Below are 16,884 nucleotides of genomic sequence, written 5' to 3' on the forward strand. Positions count from 1 at the left end.
CTTTCAGCAATTACAAATGGGCAAGTAAGACAAAATTAAAGTAATTGACAGATTCTGCACAAGGTGAAAAGTTATTTATGCAAAATTACTCCAATCTGGAATGGTGTTAGATGATTGTAGTTATGAGTAGTAGCATATCAATTATGTTGCTTGTTCTAATACCAGTGGCTAGTGCATGAAAATTTTTATTTAAGCTTCATTGTATCTGATCATAGAATGATACCATTCTTTATTCTGGAATAATATAGTATAATATCCAAGTATGTTAATTTTAAATACTAAATAGTGATTCTAAACATATTAAATATTGATTCTAATAAAATAGAATATTATTACAAAGATATTGGAATATATACTGAAAGTTTATTAAAGATGGATATATTTGTAGCAGAAAAGGAGGGTACAGAGCAGAAAGGAAATTCAAATTTAATGCAGTTTTGTTCTTCTGAATCCCTTAGAGAACCTTAAAAGATGCCTACAACCATTTGTCTCTCACGAAAATGTGAACTGTGACAGAAAATAGCTCAGGGTCTCAGAGGTGATGAAGATAATTCCAATCCCCAATTTGCTGTGACATAGCCTCTTGGTATATATAGCATCAGTCTAAAACAGTGTCTCAAACTGAAGCTTAAAAAAAGAAACACACACACACACACACACACACACACCATAATTTAGGAATGTAGAAAATGCTACATTGTTGATCTAATTGTTCTGTGGAAAATGTCTGGTAATGGTTTATTAATTATACTGCTAATCTGATAAATGTAAAACACCAATCCTAATAATCAAATGATTTGGCAAAATAAAATGTCTGAGACAGCTAATATTGAAATACCTATTTTTCTACATTGCAAGATTAAATAGTGCCTCACATGTTTGTCTAACCAGAGTTGAAAAATAGTCACTGGATGTATTTTTCTCCTAACAGTGTTTGATTATCCATCAATAAAGATGAGTATGAAAAGGTATGTGTAATGAGCTTCCAAATGTAATTTTCAAGCTTGAACATTTTTTTTCTACAAATACAACTTTATGGCCTTAAGAATTTTTGAAATGTAATTTTGGATAAGCAGACACCCTTATGTTTTGAACTGAGAATTAAAGCTTATTATTCTGCAGCCTCTTTAAGTACTATCAATCAAACCGGCAAAATATATGTGAGAAAAGCACAGCAGGTAAAGGCATCATGCAAAATATGAAAACTATGGGTAGTAATATGTTATTGGAAACAAATTTTTCTCCTTCTACATTTTTCTTCAATACAACTAGGTTGTTGCACTGCAAATAATACTTATCCAAACCATAAGTAGTTTTCCTCATTCTTTGTAAGGGAAATTATTTTAATAAAGAGGAAGAAATAAATATTGATATTTGATTCAATATCATGGTTTAATAGGGTTTATTTTTCATTAATTACTGTTCATTTGACCTTTTCATAATCTTTCTTCATTAATGTTCTGTTTATCTACAATTTATTTTTTCTTATTTATCAGCCAATTATATTATGCACATATTACCCATTCCCCAAAACAAGTATCATATGCAATTCTGTTAATAGAAAAAAAATGTAGTGATGTCATCTGATGTTAGAATGAGAGAGATACGGATTTTAATCTATGCATTGAACTACTTTCTATATGCTGGCAAATTTGTTAAGCTTTTTAAAACACAGTTTTTTCTTCTTCACAATGAAGGTAGTAGAAATTACCTTCCTCACAGGGTTACCGTAAATATTATAAGATATAATGATCAGAAAGAACATATCCATTGGTTTCATAAATAATAGCTATTAAATAAATAACAGCTAATATTATACTCACAACATTCGTATTATTATACTTGAATACAGAATGTTTTGAAGACCATCTTCCACTAATTATGACCCTAAAAAAAGACAGAATATTGCCTCACTGCCTGCTGCTCTTTTGCAAACATAGTGCATTGTTTTCTTTCACAATCAATTAACAATTAACAGAAATATTTCTAGAAAAAAGGTTTGGAAGGCTAACAAAAGAGGACTTTGCCACATCTAAAATATAATTTTGCTGATTCACCTGTTCAAATATTTGTAAAATTTGTTTCTGATTACCTCCTAGGACATTGTGTCGAGAGCATATTTTATAAGGGTTTGTAAAGCTTTCGGGAACGTTAAATACCTTTCCTAAATAATTCCCTCACAAATTATATGAGAATGAGTGATAAGCAGAAAGACTGAGTTGTCTTGAGAAATGAAAGATTTCACATTATTAGAAAAGTTGTATAGCAATAACAAGAATAACAAAAAAATGAAAACAAGTTTGTGATATTTTTGTCACATGTAAGCTGTTAGCTTTCTCAATTCCTGTGGAGAAATTGTCATTAAGAACATAGTGTTCCCTATTATTAAAGAAAGATTGATTGACTGTGCATGGCAGAAATGAATTCTTCTTCAAAGCTATCTATTTATATACACAGAATTGCACTTAAAATTTTTATACTTTCACACACACGTACCTATGTGCATACATATGCATATGTGTCTATTTAAAGATTAATTTAAAGCATATAAGTCCAGTGGAATCTAACAATTTTCTACTTGTTTTTAAAACAACCATTGACTTGAAAATGTTCATTTACTTATGATTTATGTTAATCAGGAAAACAAAAAATCATGGTCATGTTTCTATTGTATCTGTAAATTGTTAGGATCTGAAAATTTTAGAAAGATATGAATTTTTGAAATTATTTCTCATTTTTATGAAAGTATTAATCAAAAATCCATGGAATTTTCAATTAGAAATAAAAAGAATTTTGGAGTCCCTCTGGTATATTCCATCAACAAATGTGTGCATTTTTGCTCTCTCACAGGTTTTGTTTTTTATTTCCTTTCTTTGATATATTAATTATTTAATATACAGAAGCAAAATCCATGCTTAATTTAACCATAATAACATATATAAATATTTGAAATAAATTAAATTAGTTACAAATTGAATAAGAACAATTGAATAATTTGTAGATTGATACATTTTTCATTACATATACTGTGTGGGTGTGTGTGTAATGAGAACGAGGAAAGTAAGAGATTCATGTGTTCTCTCTTGAACTCAGAACTTTCATATGGAGTTTCAATAATTTCTTTAAGCAGAAACAATAACTCTTCTCTATTTTTTAGAAAACATTATGTCCAATATAAATCCCATGACTTTTTCCCAAACTAGAGGCCATTTGAAATCATCTTAATATCTAAATTTTGTTCATTGTTTTAAAGTTGCATTGACAAATAATTTATAATTTGCCTGTAAAAGTTGATTAGCATCAGACATGCTATATTGAGGAGTCTGGACAGATATTTTATCACTATGGAGAAAAGCTGGATTTCAACAGTGATGTTGACTCTGAGCTCTTGGTTTTTTGAGGTTGTAGAGCTGAGGAACATGTTTCTTTGCTGTCATCCAGAAGCATTCTTAACAACAGGAGGCTCCTCACATTCTTTGGCTCATAGTTCCATCAATTTTTTTTATTTGTTTTAATTAGTTATACATGACAGTAGAATGCATTTATGTACTGTGATATATCATACATAGATGATATGTATGATATATCATACATATATATACACACACACACACACACACACATACACAGTAATAATGTTTGTTTCATTCTACTATCTTTCCTATCCCTACATCCCCTCATATTCCCTCCCATCTCTTCCCTCTACCTAATATTAGGTAATGCTATTCTTTTTTTTTTAATTATAAAAAAGAGATTTATTAGGTTGGCTTACATGACCAGAAGCTGGATAGTCCACAATAGCCGTCTACAAGCTGGAGAGCCGGAATAACCAGTAGCTGTGTAGTTCAAGAGGCTGAAACCCCAGAACTAGAGGGCTCAATTGTGCTACCCTAGTCTGAGACAGAAGGCGTCTGGAGAATGGCTGTCAGAGTCCGTTTTGGAAGAGTGAAGAAGCTAGTATGATATCCTCAGACAATCAGGGCAGCAATCAAGAACCCTTTTAAGAAGAATTGCTCTTGCATCTGCTGCTGCTTCCTAGTTCTTCTTTTATTGCATACAAGCCATCATCCTATTGGATGGTTCTGCCCATGAATAGGGAAGTTTATCATTTCAGTTGGCTATCCCACATACCCATCCTTCCTAAACACAGTCTTATTGATGCACCCATAAGCCTCTTAATCATAGTCATCTCTTAACCCAATCAAGTTGACAATTCAAATTAACCATTATACCATCCCATAAAGAAAAAAATTGCTTTACAATAAACAGTAGCAACATGTAGTAACAATTACACACAAACTTTTGTATAAAATTGAAAAGAACACATATCCCAATTCATTCCATGGAATACAGATTTCCCTGATACCAAAACTAGGCAAAGACATTATAAGCAAAGCAGAACACAAATTAACTTTCTTCACAGAGCTAGATGCAAACAATCTAAACATTTAGCAAATTGAAATGAACAATACATAACAAAAGATAATATGTCTTAAGCAAGGGAGTACACTCCCAGTAATGCAAAGTTGGCACAAAACAAAATCAATGTACTGTGATTTATTAATCAAGAAAAAGAAAATTCATTTATATCATAATAGATATAAAATAATATTTAATAAAACCTAACATCTTAAAACTATTGGTATAGTAGGCATAGAGAACGGTATTCCCAATTTATTTATTTATTTTTATTTTTTTATTGTTGGTTGTTCAAAACATTACATAGTTCTTGATATATCATATTTCACACTTTGATTCAAGTGGGTTATGAACTCCCATTTTTACCCCATATACAGACTGCAGAATCACATCAGTTACACATCCATTGATTTACATATTGCCATACTAGTGTCTGTTGTATTCTGCTGCCTTTCCTATCCTCTACTATCCTCCCTCTCCTCCCCTCCCCTCCCCTCTTCTCTCTCTACCCCCTCTACTGTCATTCATTTCTCCCTCTTGTATTATTTTCCCCTTTCCCCTCACTTCCTCTTGTATGTACTTTTGTATAACCCTGAGGGTCTCCTTCCATTTCCATGCAATTTCCCTTCTCTCTCCCTTTCCCTCCCACCTCCCATCCCAGTTTAATGTTAATCTTCTTCTCATGCTCTTCGTCCCTACTCTGTTCTTAGTTACTCTCCTTATATCAAAGAAGACATTTGGCATTTGTTTTTTAGGGATTGGCTAGCTTCACTTAGCATAATCTGCTCTAATGCCATCCATTTCCCTGCAAATTCTATGATTTTGTCATTTTTTAATGCAGAGTAATACTCCATTGTGTATAAATGCCACATTTTTTTTATCCATTCGTCTATTGAAGGGCATCTAGGTTGGTTCCACAGTCTTGCTATTGTGAATTGTGCTGCTATGAACATCCATGTAGCAGTGTCCCTGTAGCATGTTCTTTTTAGGTCTTTAGGGAATAGACCAAGAAGGGGAATAGCTGGGTCAAATGGTGGCTCCATTCCCAACTTTCCAAGAAATCTCCATACTGCTTTCCAAATTGGCTGCACCAATTTGCAGTCCCACCAGCAATGTACAAGTGTACCCTTTTCCCCACATCCTCGCCAGCACTTGTTGTTGTTTGACTTCATAATGGCTGCCAATCTTACTGGAGTGAGATGGTATCTTAGGGTGGTTTTGATTTTCATTTCTCTGACTGCTAGAGATGGTGAGCATTTTTTCATGTACTTGTTGATTGATTGTATGTCCTCCTCTGAGAAGTGTCTGTTCAGGTCCTTGGCCCATTTGTTGGTCGGGTTATTTGTTCTCATATTGTCTAATTTTTTGAGTTCTTTGTATACTCTGGATATTAGGGCTCTATCTGAAGTGTGAGGAGTAAAGATTTGTTCCCAGAATGTAGGCTCCCTATTTACCTCTCTTATTGTTTCTTTTGCTGAGTAAAAACTTTTTAGTTTGAGAAAGTCCCATTTGTTGATTCTAGTTATTAACTTTTGTGCTATGGGTGTCCTATTGAGGAATTTGGAGCCCGACCCCACCGAATGTAGATCATAGCCAACTTTTTCTTCTATCAGACGGCGTGTCTCTGATTTGATATCAAGCTCCTTGATCCATTTTGAATTCACTTTTGTGCATGGCGAGAGAAAGGGATTCAGTTTCATTTTGTTGCATATGGATTTCCAGTTTTCCCAGCACCATTTATTGAAGATGCTATCCTTCCTCCATTGCATGCTTTTAGCCACTTTATCAAATATAAGACAGTTGTAGTTTTGTGGATTGGTTTCTGTGTCCTCTATTCTGCACCATTGGTCCACCCACCTGTTTTGGTACCAGTACCATGCTGTTTTTGTTACTATTGCTCTGTAGTATAGTTTGAAGTCTGGTATCACTATACCACCTGATTCACACTTCCTGCTTAGCATTGTTTTTGCTATTCTGGGTCTTTTATTTTTCCATATGAATTTCATGATCGCTTTCTCTATTTCTACAAGAAATGCTGTTGGGATTTTGATTGGCATTGCATTAAACCTATAGAGAACTTTTGGTAATATCGCCATTTTGATGATGTTAGTTCTGCCTATCCATGAACAGGGTATATTTTTCCATCTTCTAAGATCTTCTTCTATTTCTCTCTTTAGGGTTCTGTAGTTTTCATTGTATAAGTCTTTCACCTCTTTTGTTAGGTTGATTCCCAAGTATTTTATTGTTTTTGAAGATATTGTGAATGGAGTGGTTGTCCTCATTTCCATTTCAGAGGATTTGTCGCTGATATACAGGAATGCCTTTGATTTATGCGTGTTGATTTTATATCCTGCCACTTTGCTGAATTCATTTATTAGCTCTAATAGTTTCTTTGTAGAGCCTTTTGGGTCTGCTAGGTATAGAATCATGTCACCTGCAAATAGTGATAATTTAAGTTCTTCTTTTCCTATTTTGATGCCTTTAATTTCTTTCGTCTGTCTAATTGCTCTGGCCAGTGTTTCGAGAACTATGTTGAACAGAAGTGGTGAGAGAGGGCATCCCTGTCTTGTTCCAGATTTTAGAGGGAATGCCTTCAATTTTTCTCCATTCAGAATGATGGTAGCCTGAGGCTTAGCATAGATTGCTTTTACAATATTGAGGTATGTTCCTGTTATCCCTTGTTTTTCTAGAGTTTTGAAGATAAAGGGATGCTGTACTTTGTCGAATGCTTTTTCCGCATCTATCGAGATGATCATATGGTTCTTATTTTTAAGTCTATTGATGTGGTGAATAACATTTATTGATTTCCGTATATTGAACCAGCCTTGCATCCCAGGGATGAAACCTACTTGATCATGGTGCACAATTTTTTCGATATGTTTTTGTATCCGATTCGCCAGAATTTTATTGAGGATTTTTGCATCTAGGTTCATTAGAGATACTGGTCTGTAGTTTTCTTTCTTTGAAGTGTCTTTGTCTGGTTTAGGAGTCAGGGTGATGTTGGCCTCGTAGAATGAATTTGGAAGTTCTCCCTCTTTTTCTATTTCCTGAAGTAGCTTGAAAAGTATTGGTATTAGTTCCTCTTTAAAGGTTTTGTAAAACTCTGCTGTATACCCATCCGGACCTGGGCTTTTCTTAGTTGGTAGTCTTTTGATGGTTTCTTCTATTTCCTCAATTGATATTGGTCTGTTTAGGTTGTCTATATCCTCCTGACTCAATCTGGGCAGATCATATGACTTAAGAAATTTATCGATGCCTTCACTATCTTCTAATTTATTGGAGTATAAGGATTCAAAATAATTTCTAATTATCTTCTGTATTTCTGAAGTGTCTGTTGTGATATTGCCTTTTTCATCCCATATGCTAGTAATTTGAGTTCTCTCTCTTCTTCTCTTTGTTAGCATGGCTAAGGGTCTGTCAATTTTATTTATTTTTTCAAAGAACCAAATTTTAGTTTTGTCAATTTTTTCAATTGTTTCTTTTGTTTCGATTTCATTAATTTCAGCTCTGATTTTCATTATTTCTTGCCTTCTACTTCTTTTGCTGTTGTTTTGCTCTTCTTTTTCTAGGATTTTGAGATAAAGTATGAGATCATTTATTTGTTGGTTTTTTCTTTTTTTTAAGGAATGAACTCCAAGCAATGAATTTTCCTCTTAGAACTGCTTTCAATGTGTCCCATAGATTCCGATATGTTGTGTCTGTGTTTTCATTTATCTCTAAGAATTTTTTAATTTCCTCCTTGATGTCTTCTATAACCCATTGATCATTCAGTAACCTATTGTTCATTCTCCAAGTGATGCAAGATTTTTCCTTTCTTCTTTTATCGTTGATTTTCAGTTTCATTCCATTATGATCAGATAAGATGCATGGTATTATCTCTACTCCTTTATATTGTCTAAGAGTTGCCCTGTGACATAATATATGATCTATTTTTGAGAATGATCCATGTGCTGCTGAGAAAAAAGTGTAACTGCTTGATGTTGGGTGGTATATTCTATATATGTCAATTAAGTGTAGGTTATTAATTGTGTTATTGTGTTCTATAGTTTCCTTATTCAACTTTTGTTTGGAAGATCTGTCCAGAGGTGAGAGAGGTGTGTTGAAGTCTCCCATGATTATTGTATGGTGGTCTATTAGACTCTTGAACTTGAGAAGAGTTTGTTTGATGAACATAGCTGCACCATTGTTTGGGGCATATATATTTATGATAGTTATGTCTTGTTGGTGTATGGTTCCCTTGAGCAGTATGTAGTGTCCCTCTTTATCCCTTTTGATTAACTTTGGCTTGAAATCTATTTTATTTGATATGAGTATGGACACTCCTGCTTGTTTCCGAAGTCCATATGAGTGATATGATTTTTCCCAACCTTTCACCTTCAGCCTATGTATGTCTTTTCCTATCAAATGCATCTCCTGTAGGCAGCATATTGTTGGGTCTTGTTTTGTGATCCATTCTACTAGCCTGTGTCTCTTAATTGGTGAGTTTAAGCCATTAACATTTAGGGTTATTATTGAGATATGGGTTGTTCTTCCAGCCATATTTGTTTATTTATGTTACTAAACATGGTTTGTTTTCCTCTTTGATTGTTTTCCCCCCCTTTACTGTCCTACCTCCCACTGTTGGTTTTCATTGTTATTTTCCATTTCCTCTTCCTGTAATGTTTTGCCAAGGATGTTTTGAAGAGATGGTTTTCTAGCTGCAAATTCTTTTAACTTTTGTTTGTCGTGGAAGGATTTAATTTCATCTTCCATCCTGAAGCTTAATTTCGCTGGATACACAATTCTTGGCTGGAACCCATTTTCTTTCAGTGTTTGAAATATGTTATTCCAGGATCTTCTAGCTTTCAGAGTCTGTGTTGAAAGATCAGCTGTTATCCTGATTGGCTTACCCCTAAATGTAATCTGCTTCCTTTCTCTTGTAGCTTTTAAAATTCTCTCCTTATTCTGTATGTTGGGCATCTTCATTATAATGTGTCTAGGTGTGGATCTCTTATGATTTTGCACATTTGGCATCCTGTAGGCTTTTAGGATTTGGGATTCTGTCTCATTCTTTAAGTCTGGGAAGTTTTCTCGTATTATTTCATTGAATATAATGTTCATTCCTTTGGTTTGGACCTCTATACCTTCCTGTATCCCAATGACTCTTAAGTTAGGTCTCTTAATGTTATCCCATATTTCTTGGATGTTCTGCTCATGGTTTCTTAACAGTCTTGCTGAGCTGTCTATGTTCTTTTCCAGTTGAAATACTTTGTCTTCATTGTCTGATGTTCTATCTTCCAAGTGTTCTACTCTGCTGGTAGTATTCTCAATTGAGTTTTTAAGTTGGTTTATTGCTTCCTGCATTCCTAGGATTTCTGTTTGTTTGTTTTTTATAACCTCTATCTCCCTATATAGTTGATCTTTTGCTTCCTGGATTTGTTTGTGTAATTCATTGTTGAAGTGATCTTTCATTGTCTGATTTTGCTGTCTAATGTCTTCCTTGAGACTCCAGATCATCTGAAGCATGTATATCCTGAATTCTTTATCTGACATTCCATCTGCTGCAGCTGTTACCTCTTCTAAAGTTGAATTGACCTGCATTGCTTGTGGTCCTTTCTTTCCTGTCTTTTCATACTGCTTGCGTTTCTTTCTGCTTGGTGAAACTGTTGGGTTTTTGAAAAATTTTTCCCCCTATATATTTATATTGCTCTTGTATAGTTGAAAAGTCTCTCGCTGGCCTTATTCCGGGCGCAGGAGGCGGCTCTGCTCTGCCCCTACTCCAATTGGGGTGACGAGACTACCGCGCTGGCGGGCCGCTGGGCCTGCTCGGGCGCGGGCGAAAGCTCTGCTCTACCCCTACTCCAATTGGGGTGACGTGTGTACCACGCCGGCAGGCCACCGGGCCTGATCCGCCGGTCGGTTGCAGGTCTGCCTACCTTGCAGGCACGGGCGGCGGCTCTGCTCTGCCCCCCTCCAATTGGTGTGACTTGTCTACCACACCCTCGGACCGCTGGGCCTGTTCCGGGTGCGGGCAAAGGCTCTGGTCTGCTCCTACTCCAATTGGGGTGACGTGCCTACCACCCCGGCCGGCTGCTGGCCCTGTTCCACCGGTTGGTCTCAGATCTGCCTACCTTGCGGGCACGGGTGGCGGCTCTGTTCTGCCCCTACTCCAAATGGGGTGACGTGTGTCTGTCACGCCGGCTGCCACTGGGCCTGTTCCGCTGGTCAGTCGCAGGTCTGCCTACCTTGCAGGCGCGGGCAGTGGCTCTGCCCTGCCCCTCCTACCATGCCCGCGGACCGCTGGGCCTCTTCTGCCGGTCGGTCGGGGATCTGCCTACCTTGCGGGCGCAGGCGGCGGCTCTGCTCTGCCCCTCTGGCTTGATGACAAAGTGAGAGAGACTCGGGTGTTTGTGACTCACTTTCTTTACCAGGAGACCAACTGTTTCTGTCGCCGCTGGTATTGATGAAGTTCTCTCCTCCGCCGCTTTCTGATGACATCAGATCTCTGCCATGTTGGTTTCCCATGCGAATGGCAGCATTTCGTTCCCTTTGCCGGGTGACCAAAGCAACGGGTGAGTCCTGACCGGCCCTCACAAGCCCCATCTCAGTCCTGTTGCCACTGCCTATGAAGGCTCGGTTGGTATTTACCAGGACCTGGACCGAGAAGCAGTTTCCGCGGGTTCTTTATCCCTGGGCCAGAGCAGTTCCGGGAGCTGGAATTCGGCCTCTCTGTGCTCGGTGTATGTTCTGATAGGAGCAGGCTCCAAGAAGTAGTTTCCGCGGGTTATTTAGCACTGAGCCTGAGTAATTTGTCTGCGAGCCGCAGGCGAATGGCAGCCTGAAATTACCTGTTTTATGGCTGAATGAGCTGCGATCAGTCGAAAACAGGGATGGTGACGTCAGCTCTCCAAGATGGTGGCCGCTGGTTTCCTCTGTGGTCTGACTGGTGTGGATAACCGAATTGGACCGCTTCCTCCCCCGTCTCAAACCCAGAATTCAGCACTGAGTAGGGTGATTGCACAGCTGGCAGAAGCCCACAGAAACTGCAGCACTGTATCTTTGCGTTGCTATCTCCTCGTTTCCCAGTGCACGCCGCAGACTCTAGCCGCGGGGTGATTTGCTGAATAAGCAGCGTGACCCTCCGTACGGACAAATCTCTCGCGTTTGAGCCCCCGTAGCTGATCCTCGTGCGATGGAAATCCTTCCTCTAGGTTTTGGAGCACCCCAATTTTGCTGGAAATTCCTAACAAGATAGCTTTTAGCCGTTCTAACTCGTCATTCTCCCTCACAGTGATGCGGTACACGGGGGTAATGCTCTCCCTTCGCCACCATCTTCCTTTGGTATTCAGGTAATGCTATTCTTCACAATTCCTGCCACCCCCACTCCCCGCCGCCTTATTGTGAATTAGCATCCGTGTATTAGAAAAAACATTTGGCCTTTGATTTTGTGGGATTGTCTTATTTTGCTTAGCATGATATTCTTCAGCTCCAACCATTTACATGAAGATGCAATAATTTCACTCTTCTTTAAAGCTGAGTAATATTCCATTGAGTATATATACTACATTTTCTTTATCCATTCATCTGTTAAGGACACCTAGGTTGTTTCCATAAGTCTAGCTATTGTGAATTCTGCTTTTATAAACATTGATGTGGCTGTGTCCCTGTAGTATGCTGTTTTTAAGTCCTTTGGGTATAGAACAAGGAGTGAGATAGTTGGATCAAATGGTATTTCCATTCACAGCTTTCCAAGGAATCTCCATACTGCTTTTCATATTGGCTATACCAATTTGCAGTCCCACCAGCAACATATGAGTGTACCTTTTCCCCCACGTCCTCGCCAGCATTTATTCTTGCCTGTGTTCTTGATGATTGCCATTCTGACAGGAGTGAGATGAAATCTTGGAGTAGTTTTGATTTGTATTTCTCTAGTTGCTAGAGATATTGAACACTTTTTTCATACATTTGTTGATCAATTGTATTTCTTCTCCTATGTACTGTCTGTTAAGTTTCTTAGCCCATTTATTGATTGGGTTATTTGTTTTTTTGGTGTTAAGTTTTTGAGTTCTTTATATATCCTAGAAATTAATGCTTTATTTGAGGTGCATGTGGTAAAGATTTTTCTCCCAATCTGTAGGCTCTCTCCTCACTTTATTGTTTCCTTTGCTGAAAGGAAGCTTTTAAATTTGAATCTATTCCATTTATTGATTCTTGATTTTACTTCTTGCATTTTAGGAGTCTTGTTAAGGGAGTCAGATCTTAGGCCAATATGGTGAAGATTTGGGCCTATTTTTTCTTCTAATAGGCATAGAGTCTCTGTTCCATGTCTTAAGTCTTCGATTCACTTTAAGTTGATATTTTGCAGGGTGAGAGATAGACATTTAATTTCATTTTGCTACATATGGATATTCAGTTTTGCCTATACAATTTGTTGAATAGTTTATCTTTTCTTCAGTGAATGTTTTTGTCACCATTGTCTAATATAACATAATCATGTTTATATGGGTTTGTCTCTGTTTCCTCTATTCTGTACCATTGTTCTACAAGTGTATTTTGGTGCCAATACCATTCTGTTTTTATTTTTGTAGTTCTGTAGTATAGTTTAAGGTCTGGTGTTGTGATGCCTCCTGCTTCACTTTTCTTGTTACAGATTGCTTTAGATATTCTGGGTCTCTTATTTTTCCAAATAAATTTTATGATTGCTTTTTCTATTTATGTGAAGAATGTCTTTGGGATTTTAATAGGAATCGCATTAAATCTGTATAACACTTTTGGTAGTATGGCCATTTTGACAATATTAATTCTGTCTATCCAGGAGCACAGGAGATCTTTCCATCTTCTGAGGTTTTCTTTCTTTAGTGTTCTGTTGTTTTCATTGTAAAGGTCTTTCACTTCTTTTGTTAGATTGATTTGCAAGTATTTTATTTATTTCTTTATTTAGAGGTTATTGTGAATGGAGTATTTTTCCTAATTTCTCTTTCAGTGGATTCATCACTGATGTATAGAAATGTGTTTGATTTATGGTTGTTGATTTTATATCCTGCTACTTTGCTGAATTAATTTATTAGATCTTGAAGTTTCCTGATGCAATTATTTTGATTTTCTAGATATAGAATCATGTCATCATTCTTCTTTACCTATTTGTATCCCTTTAATTTCTGTCTTTTGTCTAATTGCTCTAGCTAGAGTTTCAAAAATGATGCTAAATAGAAGTGGTGAAAGAGGACATCCTTGTCTTGTTCCAGTTTTTAGAGGGAATTCTTTCAATTTTTCTCTATTTAGAATGATGCTTGCCTTGAATTTAGCGTATATAGCTTTTACAATATTGAGGTATGTTACTATAATCCCTAGTTTTTTTTAGCGTCTTGAACATGAATGGGTGCTATATTTTGTCAAATGTTTTTCCTGTATCTATTAAGATGATCATATAATTATTGTTTTTAAGTCTATTAATATTATTTATTATGCTTATTGATTTACATATGTTGAACCAATCCTGCATCCCTCTGATGAATCCCACTTGAACATGGTGCACTATCTTTTCAAATATGTTTTTGTATGTGATTTCCCAGAATTTTATTGAGAACTTTTGCATCTATATTCATAAGAAATATTGGTCTGAAGTTTTCTTTCCTTGATGTGTCTGGTTTTGTTATGAGGGTGATATTAGCCTCATAGAATGAGTTTAGAAGGGTTCCCTCATTTTCTATTTCATGGAATACTTTGAGGAGTACTGGTGTTAATTCTTCTTTGAAAGTCTTATAAAACTCAGCTGAAAATCCATCTGGTCCTTAGTTTTCTTGGTTGGAAAGCTTTTGATGGCATTTTCTATTTTATTACTTGAAATCTATCTATTTAAATAATGTATGACTTTCTCTTTCAGTTTGGGTAAGTCACATGTCTCTAGAATTTGCCAATGTCTTTGATATTTTCTATTTTATTAAAGTATAGATTTTCAAAATAGTTTCTAATTATCTTCTGCATTTCAGATATGTCTGTTGTGAAATTTTCTTTTTTCACTTGTATTTTAGTAATTTGAGTTCTCTCTCTTTTTCTCTTTGTTAGCACGATCAGTGGTTTATCTATTTTATTTATTTTTTCAAAGAAATAACTTTTTGTTTTGTCAATTTTTTAATAGTTTTTTTAATGTTTTTGTTTCATTTTCATCTCTGACTTTAATTATTTTATGTCTTCTACTGCTTCTTATGTTGATTTTGTCTTCTTTTTCTATGGCTTTGAGATGTAGTGTTAGGTCGTTTATTTGTTGACTTTTTTTTTGGTTTCTAATTATCTTCTGCATTTCAGATGCAATGAACTTTCCTTAGTACTGCCTTCATAGTGTCCCCAAGATTTTGATATGTTATATAAGTGTTCTTATTTACCTCTAAGGATTTTTTATAAAAAAAAAAGTCTCTGCCCTGCCCAAAGATCTTTTCTCATTTAATTGTGTATTATTTAGTCTCGATTTGTTACAGTAGCTTGTATTTTTTAATTTTATCATTGATTTCTAACTTCATTCCCTTGTGGTCTGATAGAATGCAGGGTATTATCTCTGCTTTTTTCGTATATATTTACTAGGTGTTGTTTTGTGGCATAAGATATGGTCTGTTTTAGAGAAGGAGCCACACGCTGCTGAGATGAAAGTATATTTGCTCATTGATGGAATATTCTATATATGTCTGTTAATCTAAATTATTGATTATATCATTTAGTTCTATAGTTTCCTTATTTAGTTTTTGTTTAGATATGTCCAATAGTGAGATAGATGTGTTACAGTCACCCAGTATTATTGTATTGTGGTCTATTTGATTCTTGAAATTGAGAAGGGTTTGTTTGATGTACCTAGATGCTCCACTGTTTGGGGCATAAATATTTATAATTGTTATGTCCTGCCTATATATACTTCCCTTAAGAAGCATGAAATATCCTTCTTTGTCTCTTCTGGTTAACTTTGGTTTGAAGTCTACTTTATCTGAGATGAGAATGGAAACCCCTGCTTGTTTACACAATCCATATGAGTGATAAGTTTTTCCCCATTCTTTCACCTTCAGCCTGAGGATGTCTTTGTCCATGAGGTGAGTTGTTGGAAAAAGTATATTGTTGGGTCTTGCTTTTGAATTTAATCTGCCAGTCTATGTCTTTTGATTGATGAGTTTAGGCCATTAACATTCAAGGTTATTATTGAGATATGATTTGGATTCCCTGTCATTTTGATTTATTTTTGGTTTTTGATTTGTCTTAGTCTCTAATTTGGTTGAATGTCACTTTAGTGTAGATCCTCCCTTTGCTGGTCTTCACTTTTTCTTTTTTCACTTCATCCTCATGGAATATTTTGTTGAGAATGCTCTATAGTGTAGGCTTTCTAGTTGTGAATTCTTTTAATTTTTGTTTATCATGGAATGTTTTAATTTCATTTTCAAATGTAAACTTAATTTTGATGGATATAAAATTCTTTATTGGCATCTGTTTTCTTTCAGAACTTGAAATATATTATTCCAGGACCTCTTAGCTTTGAGGGCAGGTCTGGGCTGAGAAATCAGTTGAGATACAAATTGGTTTTCCCCTATATGTAATTTGATTTTTTATCTTACAGCCTTTAAGATTTAATCTTTATTCTCTGTGTTAGTCATTCTCATTATAATGTGCCTTGGTGTGGGTTTACTATAATTTTGTACTTTTGGGGTCCTGTAAGCCTCTTGTGTTTGATTTTCCATTCCATTCTTTAGGTTTGGGAAATTTTTGGCTATTATATCATTGAAAAGATTGTGCATTCCTTTGGTTATATCTCTGCTCCTTCATCTATTCCAATAACTCTTAAATTTGGTCTTTCATTTTATTCCATATTTCTTAAATGTTCTGTTCATAGTTCCATCTTCTCATGTTCAACTATACTTTCAAGGTTATATACTTTGTCTTCATTGTCTGTGGTTCTGTCTACCAATTGGTCTAATCTGTTAGTGATACTTTCTATTGAATTTATAATTTGGTTTACTGATTTATTTTGAGGATTTCTGCTTGTTTTGTTTCACAATCTCTCTTTTTTGGAGTTATCTTTCACACCTGTATTTTTTTACTTCACTCATTATACTCTTCTTTAACTCCTATACTATTCACATATCAGTTATCTATGTACAATCTGAACTCCTTCTTGGACATTTCTTCTACTGTGTTATCAGTGGCTTCTGTTGTTGACATATCTTGGTTTGTTTGGAGTGCTTTATTCCCTTGTTTGTTTATTGTATTTTCCCATCTAAAACTATGGATCTATGGCAGAATACATTATACCCTGTAGACCTATAGTGTCCCTGAAGGTTTCTAGTGCTTTGCCTTCACTGGTAAGACCAATATCAACAGCACCGATTGAACACAATATACAGTCTTAAATTTGATAACTCCCACTAAGTCATCTACTGCTTTCTTGCATTGAACCAAAATTATGAGTTCAATAACTAGCTATAGTATAAACAAAATATTTGTTAGAATTAT

The sequence above is a fragment of the Marmota monax genome, unplaced genomic scaffold (assembly GCF_021218885.2).
Source record: "Marmota monax isolate L192 unplaced genomic scaffold, Marmota_monax_Labrador192_F-V1.1 WCK01_AAM20220418_F8-fsc00007, whole genome shotgun sequence".
NCBI classification, from domain to species: domain Eukaryota; kingdom Metazoa; phylum Chordata; class Mammalia; order Rodentia; family Sciuridae; genus Marmota; species Marmota monax.